The sequence below is a fragment of the Rhinoderma darwinii genome, chromosome 2 (assembly GCF_050947455.1).
Source record: "Rhinoderma darwinii isolate aRhiDar2 chromosome 2, aRhiDar2.hap1, whole genome shotgun sequence".
Lineage (NCBI taxonomy): Eukaryota > Metazoa > Chordata > Amphibia > Anura > Rhinodermatidae > Rhinoderma > Rhinoderma darwinii.
The window spans coordinates 54,735,714-54,759,952 of NC_134688.1; the positions used below are offsets into that span (position 1 = coordinate 54,735,714).

At 46.8% G+C, this 24,239-nt stretch overlaps 1 long non-coding RNA gene across 1 annotated transcript in view; it reads right to left on the bottom strand.

The window, feature by feature from the left end:
• Window positions 1-5,349: 5,349 nt before the first annotated feature.
• LOC142740562 (uncharacterized) overlaps window positions 5,350-24,239 on the bottom strand; it is an 84,799-nt gene continuing 65,909 nt past the window's right edge. The window contains exons 5-6 of the long non-coding RNA XR_012880781.1: window positions 20,320-20,547; window positions 5,350-5,551 (exon numbers count right to left, since the gene is read on the bottom strand). This is a non-coding gene — a long non-coding RNA (uncharacterized LOC142740562). The remainder of the gene's footprint in view (window positions 5,552-20,319; window positions 20,548-24,239) is intronic.

A 24,239-nucleotide genomic window follows, 5' to 3' on the forward strand; every position in this document is an offset into this window, starting at 1 on the left:
GAGACAAGCTCGATGGGCGCTATTTTTTACCAGATTCAACTTTTTGGTTACCTATAGGGCTGGGTCTAAAAATATTAAGGCCGATGCACTGTCGCGTAGCTTCATGGCCAGCCCTCCTTCGGAGGAAGATCCTGCTTGTATTTTGCCTCCTGGTATAATCATTTCTTCTATTGATTCTGATTTAGTCTCTGAAATCGCGGCTGATGAAGGTTCAGCTCCCGGGAACCTTCCTGAGGACAAGCTGTTTGTTCCCCTGCAATTCCGGCTAAGGGTACTTAGGGAAAATCATGACTCCGCACTATCTGGTCATCCAGGCGTCCTGGGTACCAAACACCTCATTGCCAGAAACTATTGGTGGCCTGAGTTGCCTAAAGACGTTAAGGCCTACGTTGCCGCTTGTGAGGTTTGTGCTAGGTCCAAGACTCCCAGGTCCCGACCAGCGGGCTTACTACGTTCGTTGCCCATTCCCCAGAGACCTTGGACCCATATCTCCATGGATTTTATCACCAATTTGCCTCCATCTCAAGGCAAGTCGGTGGTGTGGGTTGTAGTAGACCGCTTCAGTAAGATGTGCCACTTTGTGCCCCTCAAGAAACTACCCAATGCCAAGACGTTAGCTACCTTGTTTGTCAAACACATCCTGCGTCTCCATGGGGCCCCTGTCAATATTGTTTCGGACAGAGGGGTACAATTTGTTTCATTGTTTTGGAGAGCCTTCTGTAAAAAGTTGGAGATTGATCTGTCCTTCTCCTCTGCCTTCCATCCTGAAACTAATGGCCAAACTGAGAGGACTAATCAATCTTTAGAACAATATTTAAGGTGTTTTATCTCTGACTGTCAATATGATTGGGTCTCATTCATTCCCCTCGCCGAATTTTCCCTTAATAACCGGGTCAGTAACTCGTCAGGGGTCTCCCCCTTTTTCTGTAATTTTGGGTTTAATCCACGGTTCTCCTCCATTTCACCTGGTAGTTCCAACAATCCCGAGGTAGAGGTCGTTCATCGGGAACTGTGCACAGTCTGGGCCCAGGTTCAGAAGAACCTAGAGGCGTCCCAGAGCGTACAAAAAACTCAGGCTGATAGAAGACGTTCTGCTAACCCCTTGTTTATGGTCGGGGATCTGGTGTGGTTATCGTCTAGGAACTTGCGCCTTAAGGTCCCGTCCCAGAAGTTTGCTCCCCGGTTTATTGGGCCGTATAAGGTCATTGAAGTCCTCAATCCTGTCTCCTTCCGACTGGAGTTGCCCCCATCTTTTCGAATGCACGACGTGTTTCATGCCTCCCTCCTTAAACGCTGCTCCCCGTCCTTGGCTCCCTCGTAGAAACCTCCTGTTCCCGTTCTCACCCCTGAGGGGGTGGAATTCGAGGTGGCCAAGATTGTGGACAGCAAGATGGTCCAAGGCTCCCTCCAGTACCTGGTTCATTGGAGAGGATACGGGCCTGAGGAGAGGACTTGGGTACCCGCCCGGGATGTTCACGCTGGGGTATTGGTCAGGAAGTTCCACCTTCGTTTCCCCAATAAACCAGGTCCACTTAGAAAGTGTCCGGTGGCCCCTCATAAAAGGGGGGGTACTGTAAAGGATCTGCCAGGCACAACCTCTGTGTATACGCCCATAGGTAATCAGTCTGCACCTGAGTCTATGTCTCTGAGACTGACTCCATCTTCCACCACTCAGGATGGCAGGCTTAGGAGTGGGAGAGCCTATCGCAGCCTGGCCAGACGTAGCTAGCTTCCGCCCTCTGTCTATTTATACCTGCCTTTCCTGTTCCTCCTATGCTTGTGATTCTTCTTGTGTGGTTTCCTGGCCCAGCTACAGCTTCTACTATTTGATCCTGCTCCATACTGACCCTGGCTTACTGACTACTCTCCTGCTCTGCGTTTGGTACCTCGTACACTCCTGGTTTGACTTGGCTTGTTTACCTCTCTTGTTGCTCACGGTGTTGCCGTGGGCAACTGCCCCATTTCCCTTAGCTTTGTGTACCCTTGTCTGTTTGTCTCGTGCACTTACTGAGCGTAGGGACCGCCGCCCAGTTGTACCCCGTCGCCTAGGGCGGGTCGTTGCAAGTAGGCAGGGACAGAGTGGCGGGTAGATTAGGGCTCACTTGTCCGTTTCCCTACCCCCATCATTACATATTTATCTATAGTTCTTAGGTGGCATTAGTTTTTGCAGAGTGCTGTCTCCATTTTGGTATATTGTATTGCCTTGCGGTCTTAGGCTTCCTTGCTCCTGTATACATGCTTTGTTTCATTTTGCTGGAGTGTGCTGATCAAACTTTTTTGATTTTTTATATATATATATATATATATATATATATATATATATATATATATATATATATATATATTGTAGCAGTGCAGCTACTGGACAGTGCAGAAACTGCCTGGTTTTAAGCAACCAAGGAACATGTACAGCAGAGAGGGTTTTCTCTGCTGTTGCTTGGGTGTAAAGCAAGGAATAGGGCCTGCTTTGCTGGAGTGTGAAGGAGAAGGGCGGGCTTCCACTCCATACAGACAGTCCGTGTCTTGGGCTTCCACTCCATACAGACAGTCTGTGTCTTGGGCTGTCTGATGAGCCTAGTTAGGCTTCACCTGAGACGACTCTTCAATTGAGGTGTGTGCTGTTCACACAGGGCTCTCAGTCTGGGGAAGACAGGCATGCTAACCTGTGAGAGTCACCAACGTGTAAGGTAAAACTGCCTATGTTTTGAGGTACTGGGCACAAGGCTCAGGGTCTCTTAGTGAGGGACATTTAATGTTTAGTTAGAGGCTGGACGACCTAGGGTTTATTTTGTATGTTTTTTTATTGTAACACTGCTTGCTGTGGTGAAGACAATAAAGCTAGCTGCGGTTATTCAATGAGTTGGAGTAAACTTTATAAGTGTGCCAACCATCTCACCCTGGAGATGGCGATCCTGTAAGCTAAATGGTCCCCAAGATGTGACAATGTGTGTATATATATATACACACATACACATGCTGTACATACATTCGGCTAAGAATCTAAATTAGCTAATGCAATCTGCTTGCATGTTAACACATTTGTATCAGATTACGCTACCTCCAGAAAAAAATTTTATATAGAAAATCCCAGATGGCACTTTAACATCTGCATTATTTGTTTGAAACTTTCCTGGGAGGCAGGATTGCGGTTGGGAAATTGTAGGCAATGATTAAAAACATTGTCTATCTCCTGGCGGGAAAAAATGAATAATCTTCATGTAGGAAGATTTATTTAGATTAGGAGTCTTTAAAGAAGAACTCTAGCATTCTCTCCTATATAGTGCAGCATAGACTATTATTAAAGAATAATGTGGAGGCTCCTGTGTATGCCTTGTGTATACCTGTTTTAGTTGATGTGCCATTTATTGGTTGTCTGTCATCTTGGTTCCTTCTCCCCCCCCCCCCCCCCGGATATGGTTCCCCTAATGCAGCCTACAGAGGGGGCTGAGTCCCATCACACTGTTCTTGCTCTGCTCTGAGGCCTATCTAAGTGCAGCAAGTGATAGATCAGTGACATAGACCTTATATCCTCACACTGCAGAGTCTCAGTGTATTCTATGTGTTGCAGCTTCAGACTGTCCACCCTCTGCATTGCCTTTGTAAAAGGTTTCTCCAGGTCAGTTTTTACACAGGAGGCAGTGAGGTGCAGCGTCTTTTTTTAACCAGCACACAGATAGTATAGACAGACAGTGTGAGCCAGAGGAGTTTATAACTCTGCAGCTAATCATTGTATGGACTCACCTATTATATCACTGCACTCCTGCTCCCTTAGATAGGGCAGAAATAATCTCTTCAGCAGCACTATATGCATTGGGGGAAATACAGAGGAACAAGAAGGGTGGAGCTTGGTGGGGAGTGAAGGGGTCTCAGAGCTGCCTGGAGGTATTTGATAAGTGATAATGTACAGGTCTTCACTAAAGTGGACATAATCCTGGATGGATCAGTGCATGGTGAATGGAAGCTTAATAAAATACTTTACATAGTTATATTTCAGTAATAATCTTTAGCAGAGTCAAACTGGCCCATAAGAGTACCAGAGGATCCTCCAGTAGGTCCAGACTCCAATACAACAATGAGCCCCAAAGGTCCAGCAGAAGACAACCCCATCTGGAGTTGACTTTGGAGCCAATCACTTGCAATTTGAGTTTATTTCTGATGGTATGATTCACAAATAACCTATTAGACCTTATCGATGATATGTCCTGTGTGCAATGATAACAAGTACGTTTCTGAATAAAACTTAGAAGAGGATATGCACATATTCTGTATAGAGGGAGAGTGGTGAGTCTATGGAACCTTAGTCCAACACTGCTATTTAGGCATTAGAAACAGAAAACTTTATGAAAAAGGGTAAAATGAGAAATTCTCTTTGCACACTAATCATTGTAAGGTCTCAAGCAGACAAGCAAATTATAGCTCTGCACATGTATGGCTCGGAGGTTGTATTACGCCACTAATAGACCCCTCTTGTACCTCCATATAACTCAAACTTCATATGGAAACATACAGAATATTTTTTTCTGTTCCATACATACATAAAAAAATTGTGTCATGCTCCATCTATCTTCTGACAATGGACTTCTAATGTGAGAACTTTTGGAGAGTTACACTTTATTCAAATCTCCAATACTTTCACGAGTGGTTTGTATATGTGAATTCCAAAATATATTGGCAAATAATATTGGACGGTTTATTTTAATCTTTTTTTGAGTTCTCAGTGTAAATGGAACTGAGAAGAATGCTTTTTTGCTCCACTCTCAGGTTGCTCTTTGGGGTCTAGTTTTCAGCGACCCCCTAGGAGTCCTGGGCAATTGCCCAATTTGTCACCTCATAAAACCGGCCCTCATGGGAGAACACCTTCCCTCTGTGTAAAAGTCATTTCTTCTGTGAAGCAGGAACAGTGATTTCCAAACCTTTTGGTGCTGGTTATTTAAAACTGATCCCTTTAATACGTCATGCAAGGTGTTGGATTTATGGTTCGCTGCATTTACCCCTTAACAGTTCATCAATAAAATGTAACCTTATACAAGGCGTAATGGTTTGGTCCTTTTCATATCTGGCACCAAAAGGTCTGTAGAATGTATCCCCTGACCGCTGTCTGGAGCCAATGCTTCCGCATCACATACATTCATATCAAATGCACATGACCCATTATAATGGTTGCGTGGAGCTACTTAAAATACAGACTTTCTTACAAGCAATTACACAGACATGAGAATGTTGGGGCCACAATTGCTAAAACCATCTTCATATAAAAAACAACAAAAGAAGGGGGAAATCTGAATAAAACTTGTTGCATCATTGCCAGATCCATCACTGACCAGTAGTAACAAGCACTTTTTCCCAATATTTATTACTGACGGTAACACATAATTGACAAATTAGGAAGGTGACTAATCCTAAAGTCATCTCCACCACAAACATCCTTGTAGGACTAGCAATGGTTTTCTATAAAGAACAGTTATTTCAGGCCAGAGAATGTCCACATGGTGATCGTGATATGTAGAAAGTTGCACTGAATTTATTTTCTGGATAAAACAGAACATCTTGGCTGAAAGAGAGGGAAAAAAATCTCTAAGTGAAAACAGAGCAAATGCTGTACTTTGATCTTAAAACTTTAATATTGTATCATGTTGGCTTCATGTGTAAAATGAATTTAAACAAGAAGAGCCCAAAGTGTTCCATAAAAGCTTTTTTTTTTTTTAGCTTACTTATCAGTATTATCCATGCTTGGAGTTATAAGCCTGAGCCTGCTCCTCCGTACCCATGGCCACACTTCCTGCTCTGTTGTCTGGTGCATCAGTGTTATCATAAGTACACATAGGCCCACATTTACCAATATATTTGCACCTTTTTTTGGGCGTATTTTATTCCAAAATAGTGACAATTGGCTGTGTGACATATTAACCACTTGAGCCATTTGTCAATGCACGTCAGTTTTTAAAAGTGGGGTACAAAATTAGGTAGGTGATTTTAATGTTATGGCTGAACGATGTATAGGCGTCAGTCAGGATTTTGATATTGATGTGGATGAGGATTTAGATTTACGCAATGTCCCCATTATAACACAGAACTGGCAGAGCACAATGTTGCCATAAGAACGCATGGAGAGTAACTTTAAGAACTGGTATCATTCCTAAGAGGTAAGCTATCATCAGGGTCATAGCTATAGAGCAGGGGTGGGGAACGTCTGGCCCGCGGGATCATTTGGTCCGGCCCAACCTCACTCAGACGGCACTGCCGCCGCGTCATTCGCTACTTGGCTCCCTCAGCGGCGGTTTGAGTGGGGTCGGTGTGTGCCGGCCCAAGAGTGGATCTGTCTGGTCACCTGACCTGAGTCAGTGACGTGACATCAGGTGACTGGACTGTGCCGGACCAAGAGTGGACCTATCCGGTCACCTGACCTGAGTCAGTGATGTGAAGTCATGTCACCGGACTGGTCCACTCCCGGACCGGCACAGTCCAGTCATCTGACCTCACGTCAGTGACGTGAGGTCAGGTGACTGGACTGGTCCACTCCTTTTTACAGCACGCTTCTACCTCACTCTGACCGCCGCTGCCACCGTGTCATTCCCTCTTTGGCTCTGTCCGCTCCCCCTACTTACTCAAAGTGAGGTACAAGTGACTTAAAGGTTTTTTATTTAATCAATGACATTTATGATATATCCACAGGATATGTCATAAATATCCGATTGATGCAGGTCCCACATTTGGGACCTGCACCTATCTCTAGAACGGGGCCTCTAAGCACTATTCTACCTCTTTGTGTTGTGCTGAAGCTTGTGATTTCCGTCCATAAAGAAGGAAACAGCGTAATTCGCATGCTATGCTGCCTCCATAACTGCCATTCACTACTATGGGTGTTATGGAAACAGCGCAGCTCAACAAGCTATGCTGTTTCCTTCCTTATGGTCGGAAATCAGCAGGAACACAGAGAGGTAGAACGGGGTTTAGGGGCCCTGTTCTAGAGATAGGTGTGGGTTCAAGAGGTGGGAACCGCATTTATCTGACATTTATGAGATATCTTGTGGATATCTCATAAATGTCCCTGATGGCAAAAACCCCTTTAAGTAAGTCGGAACAACTTACTGCTGTGAGTTCTTTTCAAAACTTACCATTGCAAAGTTGACTGCGCTCCAGACTGACCGACGCAGTAGCAACATCATTACTACCGGCTAACATCACTCGTCTCACCAAAGAGAAGCAGTTCCAGCCATCACATTAGGGGTGAGTTAATTAAATGTTTGACCAAATATAGCAGGCACATTTTTAAGTTGGTAATTTTGTATGGCCTGCGAATGATGTTATAAATATCCAAATCACCCTTGGCAAAACAAAGGTTCCCCTGCCCTGCTATAGAGGATGCAGAGATAGCAGTGGCACCTGGCCCTACTTCATGGTTGGTGGAGGTTCAGCTGCGGCATTCTCCCAGCTTGACTGGGAAAGTGTCATCTTATCCAGAGCCATGGTGTCCCCTCGATGATTTGACACCACAGGTCTACTCTGCTGGTGGTTTGTGGCTCCAACCGCAGGATCAGGATCAGGCACGGCACGTGATGTCTGTAGCGTCCACGGCCGCGGACCGTCGGGAATACTCACCCTCCAATGGTCGCAGCCATGGATCTGTGTGCGCTGGCCGGCATCTCCCTAGGAGACGCCAGCGCTCACTTCAGCTCTGTTCTGCTTTGTCCCGTAAGGTGCGCGCGCACGCTTGTGCCTGGCCTTAAAGGGCGTACATGAAAATAATCATCAATTAGTCCATGATCACCCTAGATTATAAGAATGGCCCTTCCCCTTTACTCCTTGCCTGAGCGTTGTTGTGTTTAGCCGTGTTAGTCTTGAAAATGGTCCCTTAGTGTTATCCTGTTCCCAGTGTTCCTGTACCTGCTATCTGTATCCTGTATCCCAGGCTACCCTGTTCCTGTGCCTTAGAAAGTTGGAGTCGTGTTGTGCCACCGGTCACGCCTGCTGTGTTACACCACGCTTGGTGTCGTTTCTACTGTCTGAACTGCTACAGGTACCCTTGTGTTTGGACTATATAGACATTGACTTGGTACACTGTTTGGCCAGCTGCTATCCCGCTACAGCGGTACGGCCCAGTGGGTCCACATACCCACAGATCGTGACAATGTCGCTCCTCCTATAACTTAAAGGGTAACAGTTCCAGTGTTGAAGCGTTTGGTTGTCAGCCTTGGTGGGCAGTTTCCTAACATTTGTTTATGTTCCCTGTGTTTGCATGGCTTTTTGGCTTGACTCCGCTTGATCAGACTTATTCGTGTACCGACCTCTGTCCTGACCTTGCCTCCTAATTCTGATTTCTAGATCTGACCTTGCCTGCTTGTTACTGATCTGGATCTGTTTGACCACAAAATGGTTCATACCCACCATCTGCAGCCTAATCGCCTAATAGGGACTATCCTGGGGACCTGCAATCTGGGAATCTTACTCACAAAGTCCATACCTCCTTGCAGGGGGATAAGGGTGAAGAACAGAGGTTTCCTTAGACTCAGCAGCTCAGTTTAGTCTAAGTAACAGTCCCAGTCATTTACTTTTCATGTTTGCTACCAAACTTCTCCTGCGCTAGAGCGCAACTCCTTTTCTGGCAAGTCTGCATGGTACCACCAAAATCTTTACCCACTATGCTGTGCTACTCTGCGTCACCGACCTCAAGACGTCATCCAAGGTCTGACTGCACTAGCTGGGGACTGACATCCTGGTATGCTCTTCAACTTATAGTCTAATACGGAGAGTTACACAAGGTTCCAGAAGTTTAAAAATCTGCTTCTGGCTTTGTGTTTTCACATTTTTTCATGCACACTAAATGGTCTTTCATATATCGCTTCTAGTTGTTCTCCTTAAATATTTAAATATAATTTCAGTAAAGCACAAGTTTGTTTCAAGATGTTAGAAGGGTACTAGTATACGCCATGTTATTTTTCTTAAGATGCATTAGGATATTGCAAGATGGCGAAAAATGACCCTTAACGAAGGCGTTGTTCACTTTTGCGGTATTACGGAAGATCCAGTAATGTTAACCTTTTATTAGTATCGTAACATGCAACGCGTTTCAAAGCGGGACCGGCTTCTTCCTCAGGCAGATTTACATAATAGAAAAGCAGCAGCCACTATGGCCTTATATAAGCATAAAAAAACAGGAAAGCAGTGATTACAAAGGTCAGGGGATTTTGGTGCTGAGTATTTGAGTGCTGGGAGCAGGGCTCTATCAATTTAAGTGGCTGCACAAAACTAGTAGAGGTCACAATAGTGGCTACTGTAGGACTAGTAGTAGTGGCTACTGTGAAACTGTTGTGTCACTAGTGAAATCCTAATTAGAAAGCTCGGGTATTTTCTATATTGACACATAGGAAAAAATAGAAAATAAATGTTTTTTTTTTTAATTTGGACAGCTGGACACAATTGACCCATGACCTTTGTAATCACTGCTTTCTCATTTTTATTATGCTTAAATAAGGCCATAGTGGCCACTGCTTTTCTATCATATAAATCTGCCTGATGAAGAAGCCGGTACGGCTACAATATTAATAAAAGGTTAACATTTGCATGACTCGAGAGGATCCTCCTTAATACCGCAAAAGTGAACAGCGCCTTCGTTAGGGGCATTTTTTGCCGTCTTGCACTCAGAATATCCTACTGCATCTCAGCATTCGATATCGCTTATACTCTATCTGGGACAAGCTCTTCACCCAGAAAGACCTGTGGCTTGCAGTCTCCCGAACCAGCATTCGGACTATATATACATCATTTTGACTACCAGGTTGTCATGCGCCCAGCACGACACCACCAGGTGAGTGTAAACCTCTCACTTTCCTGCCTCTCCTATTTATCGTGAGATGATACCCTATATTTCACCAATGTGTGCTTTTTTTCTTTGGAGCCATGTTACTTTTTTTCACCCTTTCATTTTCTATAATTCAGCCTCACCAGACAAGGTGCACTCTGTTCTACCCATATGAGTCACAAACTACGTTCAATAGCTCAATAGGCTTTCTAACAAAAGAAACCTCTACTTTTGTTTACATTCAGAGACTTCCACAATGATCATTGTATTGAGTCCCTAAATTGTCCTCGTATGTGAAGTTTATTTTCTCTTTAGCTGTTTCTGAGTTATTTAGGCCAGTGCTTCTCAAACTGTTAGGTGGGCCCCAGTGGTTGGTGGGGCGCAGCTGGGGGGGGGGCAGTTTTGACAGAAGTGATCATATGCTGCACAGGCCTTTCTATGATTGCACCAATCGCTGGTTTATCAACATAACTGGCTCCTGCATTTATTTTAAAGTTTTACTAAATTCTGGAGACAAATTTTAAAGTAAATTGAGGTAATTTTGAAATATTTTGGCATGTACTACGACCAATGAAGATGCCTGGATATCACCATGTTCTGGCTGGTGAGGACCCAGTAATAAAAGATTGAAAATCCCTGATTAAAGAGAACCTTTCACCTGCTCATACATTTGTAGCTGAGTCTTGTTCAGCTTGTCTGCCGAGAGCTAAAGAGCAAAAGCCTGTGTGCGTATGCTCGCACAGCTCCGAGCCTTGCGTGCGCGCGCAGACATTCGCTCTCCTCTCCCCAGCTCCTGCTGTGATACTGTCCATAGCTGATTGGACAGTGTCACAGTGATGTTACACGCCCCCTTCCCAATTACCTCCCCATTGACAGTTCAGGGGGTTATTTAAATATCGGGCGCCAAATGTAATGGCACCGATATCTAAATAATGGAGGAAGATAGGAAAAAAGTGTAAAGTGCCCCAGGGTTTGTATAGCCCTCCCCATTACATACTGCACTCAGCTGCATATGTATGGGCAGGTGAAAGGCTCTCTTTAAGGCACATGATTTCTAAGGCTATGTTCACACGGTGTATGTTCAGGCTGAAAAATACCAGGCTGATTTCAAGAGATAACAGACTCTAAATCCCGGTGTTTTTGGCACTGACTTTCAAAGCGTATTAGATTTTTGCAGGTGTTTTTCGCAAGCATATGTTAAGGCGTATTTTCAAAGCAAGTCTGTGGAAACTGTGAAAAATGTGTTTGCAAAACATTTCCAGAAGTGGCAGGTAATTTTTTTTTTCCGAAGCATAATTTTAGGAGGCGTTTTTTAATTCAATACGCCATATATGAACTACACAGTGTATTTCCCAGCTGTTTTCAGGCATATTACACCCCGAAATATGTCTGAAAATGTGTCGCGTGAACATGGCCTAAGGATGATATACTGTAGGGTAGGGGCGTACACAAAAGTCATTGGGCGGCATAGCAAAACTTGTCCTGCAGCGAGGCAGGGAATCCTAGCATCATACATAACTATGATGCTAGGAGCCCGGCTCCCTGCACTGTGTTCGGTCCGGAACTTCCGGCCGAAATATGTTCCGTCCATTACGGACGTAATGTGCTCGTGTGAACCCAGCCTTATTGCGCGTGTAACAGATTGGGGTGCATGCCTTGTTGTTAAATCTGGATTAAGCGAAAAAAGTCAGATCAGACTTTTTCCAACACTTTTCAAATACAAAAGTTGAGGGATTGTTTAATTAAAAAGCTGCGCTCTGCACAACTCTGAAGCCTCGCCAAGTTTACCTGACTTGTATGTCGGAAAAAGTGAAATACGTGCTTCAAAAATATTGCGCTCAGTCTGAACGCTATGAGGGGAATTTATCAAACTATCTACGGTCGTTTTCTGGCATAGAAAAGTCTACTTTTGCGTAAAAACGTGCACTTTGCGCAAAAGTTTCTGACTTTTTAATTTTTATGCCACTCATGGCACTTTTTTTAAAAGTGGGTGGGACCTGCTGTAGCTGTAGGGGCCAGGGCATCCATGTCCCAACAAATTTACTATAATTGCCGCCAGAAATTGTCGTAAATATTAGCGCAAATCTACGCTAGTTCATAGCTAGCGTAGATTTTACTTTGTGGCGCACAAACAGCTAGAGATGTGCCTACTTTATTAAGAGGCATGACCAGTCTTAGTAAATCTGCTTTCATATTTTTCTGTGTATCTACACCAGACAACTGACATAAATATATTGATAAATCTCCCCCATACAGATCTGAATAACCTGTTTCACTTCACAGAGTACATGCTAAAAATGGCTGCCTGCAGCCACCACTAGGGGGAGCTCAGTGCATATAAATTTATAATGATACTATTGAACTCAAAGAATGCTGTAGTTATTTCTTTGCGCTGACCTCCCCCTAGTGGTGGCTGCAGGAAAATGATATGGCTCTATGTCGGGAAGAAAGAGGACATTAGAGCTTTGCCCGCTTCTCATCACGTACCCCATAGCAGTGGCATAGTCTGTGTACCTTTTTGCACATGTTTCTGCATTGTGCATGAGGCCTAAGCTAACCATAGACATTAGATTTTGTGGCAAGATCCTCCTGACAATTTTGATAGTATATATAAACTGCCTAATAAATACGGGGCTTGGTAGCTGCTTGGCTAAGAGGTGTTGTGGGAAAGTAACAAGGATCAAGAGCAATTTTTCGTGTCTCGATTCTTTTGTTTCCCACCGAGAAAATGGCACCCGAGAAGTCCGTCAGCTGCTTATCCACTGTGCTATTGGAATTACATTCATGTTAAATGGGGAGATTTTGACCCATAACTGACGGACAAACAATAGATTGTGTATGGCCACTTTACAGACGCAATAGCAGAATTATATGTTCACTAATAAGCAGTGCCGATTAAAAGGGTATTCCCAACTTATAATAATTATGTCACATCACTAGGATATGCCATAACAATATGATCAGTGGGCGTCAGGCCTGTGATCATGAGAATGAAGGGATTGAGGTTTCTTTGGCTTATTTATTCCATAGCGGTGCTATTAGCCACCCGCTGTGCAAAAAACTGCAACTCAGATCTATTCAAGTAATTGGGACTGTGCTGCAGTTCCCTGCCCATCGTGTGAAGGAGAGCGTCGCTCTGCAAGTAAAAACTGTGGAAAAGCAGCAATCTGAGGATCAATGTGGATTCCAGCAGTTGGACTCCCACCGATCTGTTAGTGATGGCATGTCCTAGCCATAAACCATCATTTCTTATAGTAGGAGTGCCCCTTTAAGTATGTTTCTATAGAGATAGTTTGGTTCATATATTGATATACAGTTTGTTGTGTAAATCGTTGTCAGTAAAGAAAAGTAAGAACACCTTAAAGGCTATGTAAACCATTGAGACTTATTTATTTTTTACTAAATTAGTGTATTCTAGTGTCTAGTACAACTCTGTAATTGGTTATTATTTTTAAAAAGAACAACGTTTTGTTGTACCGTTCATAACTTAGATATGTTCAAAAAACAGGTGGATCCTGCGTGTCAGAGACAGGCATGACCCGCTGTCGCCGAAGCTGTCAGTCCTGCTGACCTGACGGATTCGGGTTTCAGCGCAGGACGTAGCTTCTATGTATACAGGATACATAGAAGCTGTATCTCAAAGAAAACATTTATTTTTTCATGACCTTCCTAAGTAGAGTCGTGTGTTAATGAACCTTCCCTTACCCATCTTATCCCTCCACCCCCACCTTTAGGAAAGACACGTGACACCGAGGTTGGATGTGAAATGGCCACAGCAGCCGTTTATTAATTTCACAGTTTTATCAAAACAATTTAAATCCGAAACATTCGGATAACTAGTTAGGAATCCACCAGAGAATTCCTCCTAATAATTCACTTGACCCAACATGGGTCAGAATCGTACATAACAATTTAACGTTAACATTAACCCGAGCAGAGGAAGTCCTTGAAGCCCCTTCAGATGTTCCTTTTTAAGAACACACCGAATTAGCCATCTGCAAACCACCAATTACCTCCAGCCGTAAACCAGCTCGGAAGCACCGTTCACCTCTGCAGATGGCTCCAACCACTAGAAGTCCACTTCAAGGGGATAACACCCGATGAAGCCCTCAAGTGATATACCGACCACTAGAAGTCCACTTCAAGGGGATAACACCCGATGAAGCCCTCAAGTGATATACCGACCACTAGAAGTCCACTTCAAAGGGATAACACCCGATGAAGCCTTCAAGTGATATACCTTCTACCAGAAGACCACTTCAAAGGGATAACACCCGATGAAGTCTTCAACCATGTACCTTTTTTGGGGGACGCATACCCCCGATGCGACCCCCCCACCATTTTGTACTGACTGGCCTCAAGGACTCCCCCCGCCAGCTGCCATGACAACAGAACCTACTCCGGGAAAAAAGGAAAAACATGTTAAATAAGCACACAAAACAAAGACAACACTCATAAACGGACGTACATAAAGCCCCACAGGGGTAACAAACAAAGGGCGGGAGGGTGGGAGCTTGTCTCTCCCTGTGTTACTCCTCCCGCTGCTTCCGGCTCAATGCCGCAAACAGCGGGAAGCTCAGCAACGGCCCCCTGACTCCTCCTTGTCCCTCCTCCACCTCCTCCTAACTCTCCCTCCAACTCTCCCTTACCTATTAACCCTTTCCCTACCAGTGAGGTCATGGAGGCTTCCCCTTAAGCCCTGCAGGCTGCGTCCAGCCTCTTCTTGACCTTCCTAAGTAGAGTCGTGTGTTAATGAACCTTCCCTTACCCATCTTATCCCTCCACCCCCACCTTTAGGAAAGACACGTGACACCGAGGTTGGATGTGAAATGGCCACAGCAGCCGTTTATTAATTTCACAGTTTTATCAAAACAATTTAAATCCGAAACATTCGGATAACTAGTTAGGAATCCACCAGAGAATTCCTCCTAATAATTCACTTGACCCAACATGGGTCAGAATCGTACATAACAATTTAACGTTAACATTAACCCGAGCAGAGGAAGTCCTTGAAGCCCCTTCAGATGTTCCTTTTTAAGAACACACCGAATTAGCCATCTGCAAACCACCAATTACCTCCAGCCGTAAACCAGCTCGGAAGCACCGTTCACCTCTGCAGATGGCTCCAACCACTAGAAGTCCACTTCAAGGGGATAACACCCGATGAAGCCCTCAAGTGATATACCGACCACTAGAAGTCCACTTCAAGGGGATAACACCCGATGAAGCCCTCAAGTGATATACCGACCACTAGAAGTCCACTTCAAAGGGATAACACCCGATGAAGCCTTCAAGTGATATACCTTCTACCAGAAGACCACTTCAAAGGGATAACACCCGATGAAGTCTTCAACCATGTACCTTTTTTGGGGGACGCATACCCCCGATGCGACCCCCCCCACCATTTTGTACTGACTGGCCTCAAGGACTCCCCCCGCCACAGCGAAACAGGCCTTGACCACCTTAAGCCTGTGAGTTCCGCCACACCACCACCGCCCTTTCTATTCCTTCTGCTATCGCCAAGCTCCAAAGATCAATGCCAACCTCGGTCAGATGAACCCCATCACCCCTCCAGAAGTTCCCCACTCCTGACTCCAAATCCCTGTGCCGCACACAAATGCCCCCGATTTTTTGCTACGAAACGGGACACCGCCCGATTAACTTTTAATGCGAGCCTTATTGACTCTTTCACTGACCTAGCCAACCGCCAATGTTTCCTCGGGACTATGTCCGACCACACTATCACCAACTTGGGATAAGAAACCCACAAACCCAACATATCGTGTTTGATATCCCGCACCAACTCACGCAAGGGGCAGACTCCCAAGTCATCCCCACCCACGTGCAACACTAAGACCTCCGGAACCCTATCAAGCCGGGCCTATGTCTGGAATTCTGCCAACCCCCTGCTCCATGACATACCTCTAAATCCCAGCCAATGCACAACCGCATCCTGTCGCGGAATGCGCAACTGGCGACCGTCCGGGCACGTACGAATGACCCAGTGCACGTACGAATGACCCAGCAACCACACCAAACACGGAGGCGAATCTGAAATGGAAAACAATTAGACACTGCCATACAAAACATTTTTTAAGCGTTAACCACAACCTCATAACAAATGGAGCGGACATAGGACTTAACTCAGTTGGACTCCCAACGACCAATGCGCCGCACCCCTTCATCATCCAACCCCCAGCGCCCCGCTGCAGTTGCTGCGCCAATCCTGAAGGAATGAGATGAATATGAGCCCGCCGCGACACCAACCGCCGTCAGACATTCCTTAAATACATCTCCAAACTGAAACCTGGACAAAACGACCCGTCCACATGGCGTAACAAAGGCAAATCTGGAGACCCCGCTTGCGGCTTAAAAAACCCCGCATGCACTCTACTGGGCACATAACCGACCCCGGGAGGGCGAACAAAACTATCAGCTTACCCTTCCCTACTTGGCTAAGCAAAGCAAACGACACAGGCCTTCTACTATCCGCCTCCCCTCTACCTCGGCCCAACCCCTTCAAAGCCTGTAGCACCAAAAATTCCTTAGATACATCTTGAAAGCCTCGTAACTTGAAACCAAACGCCACCGCAGATATGAACCGGTTCACCTTTGCCACTGAAAACCCCGCCTCCCAGGCGTCCCCTAACCAGTACAAAAGTGCCACCAACCTGTCTCTATCCGTATTGACGTCACCCAACTCTCTTACCCACTCCTCCCACTGCCTCCAACAAGCAGAATAAGCACTCCACGTCGTGCGCGCCAAAGACCTTTGTATCAGTTGTTCTACGGGACCGAGACCAGATCCCAAAGATGTTCCGGACAAGCCAAACCGAGACGTTCCGCTCCCAGTGCCAATTGCCGAAACCGGTCCCACTGCGAGCGAGAAAGAGCATCAGCGATGCAATTCCGTACCCCCGGCACATGCACCGCCACCACCCACGCGTTCAACGACAAACATACCAACACTAAATGTCGCAACAATTGAACTACAGGAGGAGAGGACGCCGTGATGTTATTAATGGCCAGCACCACCCCCATGTTGTCGCAGTAAAAAAAAACGAACCTTCTTATCCCTGACCCTGTCCCCCCAAATGGTTGCCGCCACCACGATGGGGAACAGCTCGAGCAGGGCCAGATTCCGCGTGAGTCCGCTGGACACCCAACTAGCCGGCAATTGACCTGCGCACCACGGACCTCCCCCGTAAGCTCCAAAACCGCCCGCCCCAGCCGCATCCGTAAAATTATTCAAATCACTCGCACTCCCGCCGTTGCCGCTGCCAACCGTCTACCAAACACCCTCCCCATTGGCATAATCCGGCAGGCGAAATTCAACTTCCCCAGCAGCGACTGAAGCTCCCGCAGCGTCATTTTCTTCAGTCTACAAGCCCGCCGTACCTCCAGCCTCAAAGCACCCAGCTTATCCGCAGGGAGACGACACTCCATTGCCACCGAATCTATTTCAATTCCCAAAAAACAAATCGTCGCTACTGGGCCCTCCGTTTTTTCTGGCGCCAAAGGGATCCCAAAATCCCTCGCAACCTTCTGTAGTGCATAAAGCAAATTACCGCAAACCGGCGAACCCCCCGGGCCAACGCACAAGAAATCATCTAAGTAATGGATCAACGAGTCGACCCCGGATACTCCCCTCGCTACCCACTCCACGAAGCTACTAAACGCCTCGAAGTACGCACAAGAAAGGGAACGCCCCATCGGAAGGCACCGATCCACATAAAAGGCCCCATTCCAAAGACAGCCCCAACAGCCGTTGGCTTTCTGGATGAACTGGCAACAACCTGAACGCCGCCTCGATTTCGGTTTTTGCTAGCAGCGCGCCCGGGCCCGCAGCCCGCACTAACCCCACCGCCTCATCGAATGAGGTATAGGCTACGGAGCACAACTCGTGATCTATCCCGTCGTTTACCGACGAACCCTTGGGATACGATAAGTGTTGAATTAAACGAAATTTTACGGGCTCACGCTTAGGAACAATACCCAACGGGGACACAACTAAATCTTTTACTGGCGACTCAACAAAAGGCCCTGACATGCGACCCAACGAAACTTCTTTTAACAATTTGTCCGACACGACCTTGGCATGCGAGTAAGCCGATTTTAAATTCCTCCGCGTAACCGGAACCTCATAAGGAGGCGGGGAATAACGAAACCAACACGAAAACCCTCGTAAAGCAACTTAGCCGCCGCCCTGTCCGGATACTCATTTAGATAAGGGGCCATCTTTTCCACCCTCACCGGTGACACCCCCTTGACCAGCCGCGGAGGACTGGTTCCCTGACCTCCTTTTCCGCATACATTTCGCCGCCCCGTGTGATGCACCATTACACTCCGAACACACGTGCTTGAACTTGCACGTGGCCCCGAACTTGCACTGGCCTTCATTAAATTGCCAGCAAAACCCTGCCTTTCCCCCGCCGCCTTGTCCAACCTGACTAGACTGGCCTCCTTGGCCGGCGCTCCCGGGGAAGGACTGCCTAACCGGAGCCGTAACCCGTAACCAGAGAGCAATATCCTTCTGGTCCCACCGAATCGCCGGCCGAACCGCTTTTCGCTGACGGAATTGCTCGTCGTATCGCAGCCACGCCTGACCCCCATACGCCCTATGAGCCTCCCCAATAGCATCAAAATAACAAAACAACGCCGAACAATTTTCCGGCGCCTTTTCCCCTATCACACTGGCTAATATGGCGAACGCCTGCGACCAATTAACGAACGTCTGCGGGATAAGCCTATACCGCCGCCGTTCCTCCTCGTCCTTTTTACTCTCGTCCCGCTTGCTCTTATCCAAATTAAATTTAGCGAGCGGCAAGAGAGAAAAAATCTCTACATATTCGTCCTTCCAGATCCGCTCACGCACCTCCTGCTTTAAATGCGCCCCCAACGGACCTTCGAAACACACATACACCTCCCCACGAGCGCGATCATCAATACGCACCCGATCGCCATCATTTTGCGCCTCGGTCTGTACCGACACCGCGACCGCCTCTCTAACCGCCGTTACGGGCCGCGCTTGTAACAATCCCCCTTCCCTGGGACCCTCCCAAACTACCGCCGGGGACACTTCCGTGACTACCGGCGCCACCGCCCTATCTAGGCGCCCGACCAGCTCTCTCAAGCAACCCACTAAGTCTGCCAAACCCGCGCCATCGCGCCCGCCCGCGCCACTACCGGCCACCGATGCGACGCTAGCAGCCCCCCCGCCGATACCCGACATAAAAATCGCTGGATATGACAATGATGGAGTTATACACTCACCGGGCTGCACAGGCGCTGTGTTCCCGTCAGCCGGACCATCCTGACCTCGACGATACACGTCCAGTTCACCTTCCTCCAGCTCTTCTCTCGCCGACGACTGTCCATCCAAACGACATCTTCGGAACGGGGATGAGGACGCGCTGACCGATGGGCCGGCAACCTGCCGCCCGACCGCCGGGACCCAGACTTCCGACCGGACCTGTTGCCTCGACGTCGCTGCAGATCTAGACGTCCGTCTCGCTGATCCTGAAGAAGCCTGCCCCCTGGCCGGAACATCACCAGGCGGGGCGGCCGTACCTTGTCCTCCGAATCTTCCATCCGATGGGGGAGGGGTGACAGGGAGCCCGGCCTGCGACTCCCTGCTTACCGCCGGACCCCGTCGCGGCTTGGGATTCCTGCCAGGACGCAGGGCCTGGGAAGGGGCGGTCCTCCCAGCTGCCTGGCCTGCAGCGTCCAAGATCGGGCTCCCTCTGCGACGCCGTGTCCGCGGGACTGCCTCAGGACTGAGGCGCTCTGGAGGTCGGGACCGCCGGGAGGGACGGGTCGACCCGGCCTGAGTCGCCGTCACCCCCGGCAACGCTCTCAGCCTGCTCCGAGCAGGAGCGGTTGTTGCCGACTCCCCCCCCGCCGCCATAGTAATGCTAGTAAGGGGGCCGGGGGAGGGGAGCCTGTCCCCTGCAACAGACCCCGAACGCCGGGCCTGGCGTGGCGAAACGGCGTCCGGGATCCTAGTTAATGCAGCCACGGTCTCCTCAAGCCATCCGGGACCGTGGTGCACATCAGCGGCACGCAGCCGCTCTAATAATACGGCCTCCGACATTGTTATAAGCGCGGGCAACGGGGAGCTTGTCTCTCCCTGTGTTGCTCCTCCCGCTGCTTCCGGCTCAATGCCGCAAACAGCGGGAAGCTCAGCAACGGCCCCCTGACTCCTCCTTGTCCCTCCTCCACCTCCTCCTAACTCTCCCTCCAACTCTCCCTTACCTATTAACCCTTTCCCTACCAGTGAGGTCATGGAGGCTTCCCCTTAAGCCCTGCAGGCTGCGTCCAGCCTCTTCTGAAAAACAAATTACAAAGTTGCACTAAACACTAAAATACACGGTCTTTGTAAAAAGAAAAAAAGTCTGCAAAGATTTACATGTCCTTTAACCTTAGTCATCCCCCAGCAATAGTGTTAGGCACTTTATTTGAAATAACATTATAATGCATGAGTACCAGCACAATTACATAGATTTGAGCTCTGTACGTACTCTTGTCAGCGGTCATCACACTTCGGCCGTGCATTCATTTTGTGGCAAATAGTTAGAATTGTAATGTAAGCTGCCATGTAGTGTAAGCGGATTTTGCCTGGTCTCAGGGCCAGGAGGTCTTTTCAGTTCATGTTTCCTTGTTACCAGCTAATGCATCTGCTTCAGACATGAGTTCAATTCGGGAAATGGATTTAGCTCACATAAATCAACGGTTAGTCGTAAAATATTCTGTTATAAAGAGAGATTTCAAGAGAGATAGAAAAGACTGCGGTAAATATGCGGAGAGTGCAGTTGTCTTGCTTGAACTAACACATTAGTTGTTAATTGCCTCTTCTTATACCTTATTTTTATGTTTTTGTGCTGAATAATTCATTTATATATCTTTATAACAGTCTGAGTTCTGTTTTCCTGATACAGTGCTCCAAATCCCCTGCATAGACATAACAGGAAATTTATAAAGGGCTTTACGCCAGTTTTCTGGCTTTAAGGCCTGATTTACACCAGCGTGTGCGTTTTGCGCGCGTAAAAAACGCAGCGTTTTGCATGCGCAAAAGGCACTTGACAGCTCCGTGTTTCATCCGTGTATGATGCGCGGCTGCGTGATTTTCACGCAGCCGCCATCATAGAGATGAGGCTAGCCGACGTCAGTCACTGTCCATGGTGCTTAAAGTGTTAACTGATCGGCAGTAACTCTTTCAGCACCCTCGACAGTGCATTCCGATCACCATATCGAGTAACCTGTTTAAAAAAAAAGAGGTTCGTACTTACCGAGAAGTTCCCGGCCGTTGCCTTGGTGACGCGTCCTTGGTGACGCGTCCTTGGTGACGCGCCTCTCTTGACATCTGGCCCCACCTCCCCTGATGACGCAGCAGTCCATGTGACCGCTGCAGCCTGTGCTTGGCTTGTGATTGGCTGCAGCTGTCACTTGGACTGAATTGTCATCCCGGGAGGTCAGACTGGAGGAAGAAGCCGGGAGTTATCGGTAAGTCAGAATCGTATATTGGAATCGGAAGTCACTGTCCAGGGTGCTGAACCAGTTTAACTCTTTCAGCACCCTGCACAGTGACTGTCTCCTGCCGGGTTCGGTCAAAACAAGTTCGGCCGAACCCGGTAAACTTCGGTTCGGTCATCTGTAAGACACTCCGTTCGGATGTTTGGAAACAGAAAAGCACGTGGTGCTTTTCTGTTTACATTCAGTTTGACAGCTCTTGCGCGAATCACGCAGTTCGAACGGATGTGCTTCCGTGCGACCTTCGTGGTTTTCACGCACCCATTGACTTCAATGGGTGCGTGATGCGCGAAAAACGCAGATTTATAGAACATGTCGTGAGTTTTACGCAGCGCACTCACGCTGAGCAAAACTCACGGACTGTCTGCATGCCCCCATAGAGTAATATAGGTGAGTACGACATGCGTGAAAAGCACGCGCGTCGCACGCGCGTATATTACGCTCGTGTAAATGAGGCCTAAAAATGCGCAAATTATGGCGCAATAATTTATGGCTTTTTACCCTTATCTGCTGCTCACGTCTTTATTTTAAAAGTGGGTGGGGCTTAGCTGAAGGGGCAGGGTCACCCACGGCCCAACACATTTACAAAAATTTACGCCACAACGTAGCTGCCATAGATTTCCATTTCTGGTGCACGAACAGCAGAAGATGTGACAAATTTATTAAGAGGCTCACTCCTCAACAAATTAGCCGCATCTTACTCCTGTGGGCATTATACCAAGACTAGTGTATAAAGTATTAGTAAATCTGCCCCATAGAGATCAATGATACAATTTTCTCTGTCTACAGCCACCAATAAGGGGAATTTAGGAACTTACTGTACGATATATAATATAAACTCAATTATAACAGTGTACAGTAAGCTCCTAAGCTATATGCAGGCTATAGGCAGCCGCAATTTTATCTTTTACATTTATGTCTCGTGTGGGAAATTTGAAGCTCTGTATCACAAAAATGCAGCTTCAATTGCTTTAAGAAATGAATCAGCGTGAAACATTGGACCTGAATCATGACATGGTGATAAATGGTACATAATCACTTTCACAAAGGTTTTAGTAAATACTTGTATTCCTCATGACACAACAATTCTGGGGCATATTTTCTTAGAACTCTTTGTTATGTGTTCCTCTTTTATCCCTCCTGGAAACAGATTAATATATTGACAACTGGGTGTTACCAGTTGGAGGTGTTTTCCTAGACAGTCTATGTCCAATCAGTGCATAGAGAATGAAGCCGGATCCATACGAGCGTGTGCGTTTTGCGCGTGCAAAAAACGCGGCGTTTTGCTCGAGCAAAAGGCCCATAACAGCTCCGTGTGTCAGCAGCATATGATGCGTGGCTGTGTGATTTTCGCGCAGCCGCCATCATGATGATACTCTGTTTTTATGTTTGTAAACAGAAAAGCACGTGGTGCTTTTCTGTTTTCATTCACAGTTTTGACTACTGTAGCGCGCATCGCTCGCGGCACACTGAAGTCAATGGGTGCGTGAAAAACGGGCAAATATAGGACATGTCGTGAGTTTTCTGAACGGCCCCATTGACTAACATAGGTCCGTGCGAGGCGCGTGAAAATCACGCGCGTTGCATGAACTATAATAGGTTCGTCTGAATAAGCACTGGGACTGTGAAGGGACACGCCCTTTTGACAAGGGGAATGGTAACACCCATTTTTCAATTTATTTATACATTTCTAGGAGGAATAACAGAGGAAGAGAATAATACAGAGTGCTAAGAAAATATGTTCCAGAATTGTTATTTCATCGGTAATACATGTATTTGCTAAAATAGACATGTCAGGAGAGGTGACAGATCCTCTTTAAGACAAATTGATACATCTGCTCCCTATGTATTGAAAAATTGTACAGCCTAAAATATTACCGCAGCAATAAATCACAGACAAATATATAGAGGAAAGGAACTCAAATCTCTGTTGGGTTAATAATAAACCATCCAAATGAGAACACACAAACATGTAAAAGTAAGCACAATAAAATGCAGGCAGCTCAGGAAGTGCTGGCAGCTGCAGGCGTCTCTCTGTGCCTTCTGCCCGGCGCTCTGTATAACAATGGCTCTTTAGAACACAGGGTCAGAGCAGGCTTTGTACAAGACCCACTCCCCATGAAGCCGGTGATCTCACCAGTATCCCTGCACTTTCAGTTACTTACGAGACCACTTGGGAACGCTGGAACACCTAGCGCAGTCCTTGTCCGCCAGGGTCATTGTTGCACAATGTGGAACCACACAGTGAGGAGTCAATTAGTTGTGAGTTACGACTAATCTGGCTGTGTAGGTGGCAGCAATGTGTAACTTTCAATGTTCTAGTTGAGGATCAAACCTTGGAGAACAATTTAAGTTCTGTCATCCCCCATGAGGTCAAATTTCAGGTGCCAACTATGTTCACTCTGCTGAATTAATCAAAACTGACTAGTCTCCTGATGTGTCCAGATCAATTAGACATAGAACAGCAACAAATCCTAAAGGAGATCTACAGGATTAAAACAATGAAAATGGCTAATTTCCTACAAAAACATTGCCACACCTGTCCATGGGTTGCTTGCGTCATTGCAGCTCAGTCCCATTCACTTCAGTGAAGCTGAGCTGCAATACCAGACACAAACCATGGAAGGTGTGGCGCTGTTTTTGGAAGCAGTTATATTTTCATAATCCTGTACAGCTCCTTTAACAATCCACAAGATTGCGAACTGGCTATTATATGACTCCTGGTTAACAGAAGTCATATACAGATGTAGACAAATATACAGTAGCAAGAATCTTTAAATTGACTTTTTCAATGGCATTTGTTGTGTGATATCACGCTGCAGCAAGTAATCAGAGTCAAGATAAACTTTTCTACATCTGTAATAAGAATAATAAGCGAGATTTATTAATATTATCCTAAAATGCCTCATAT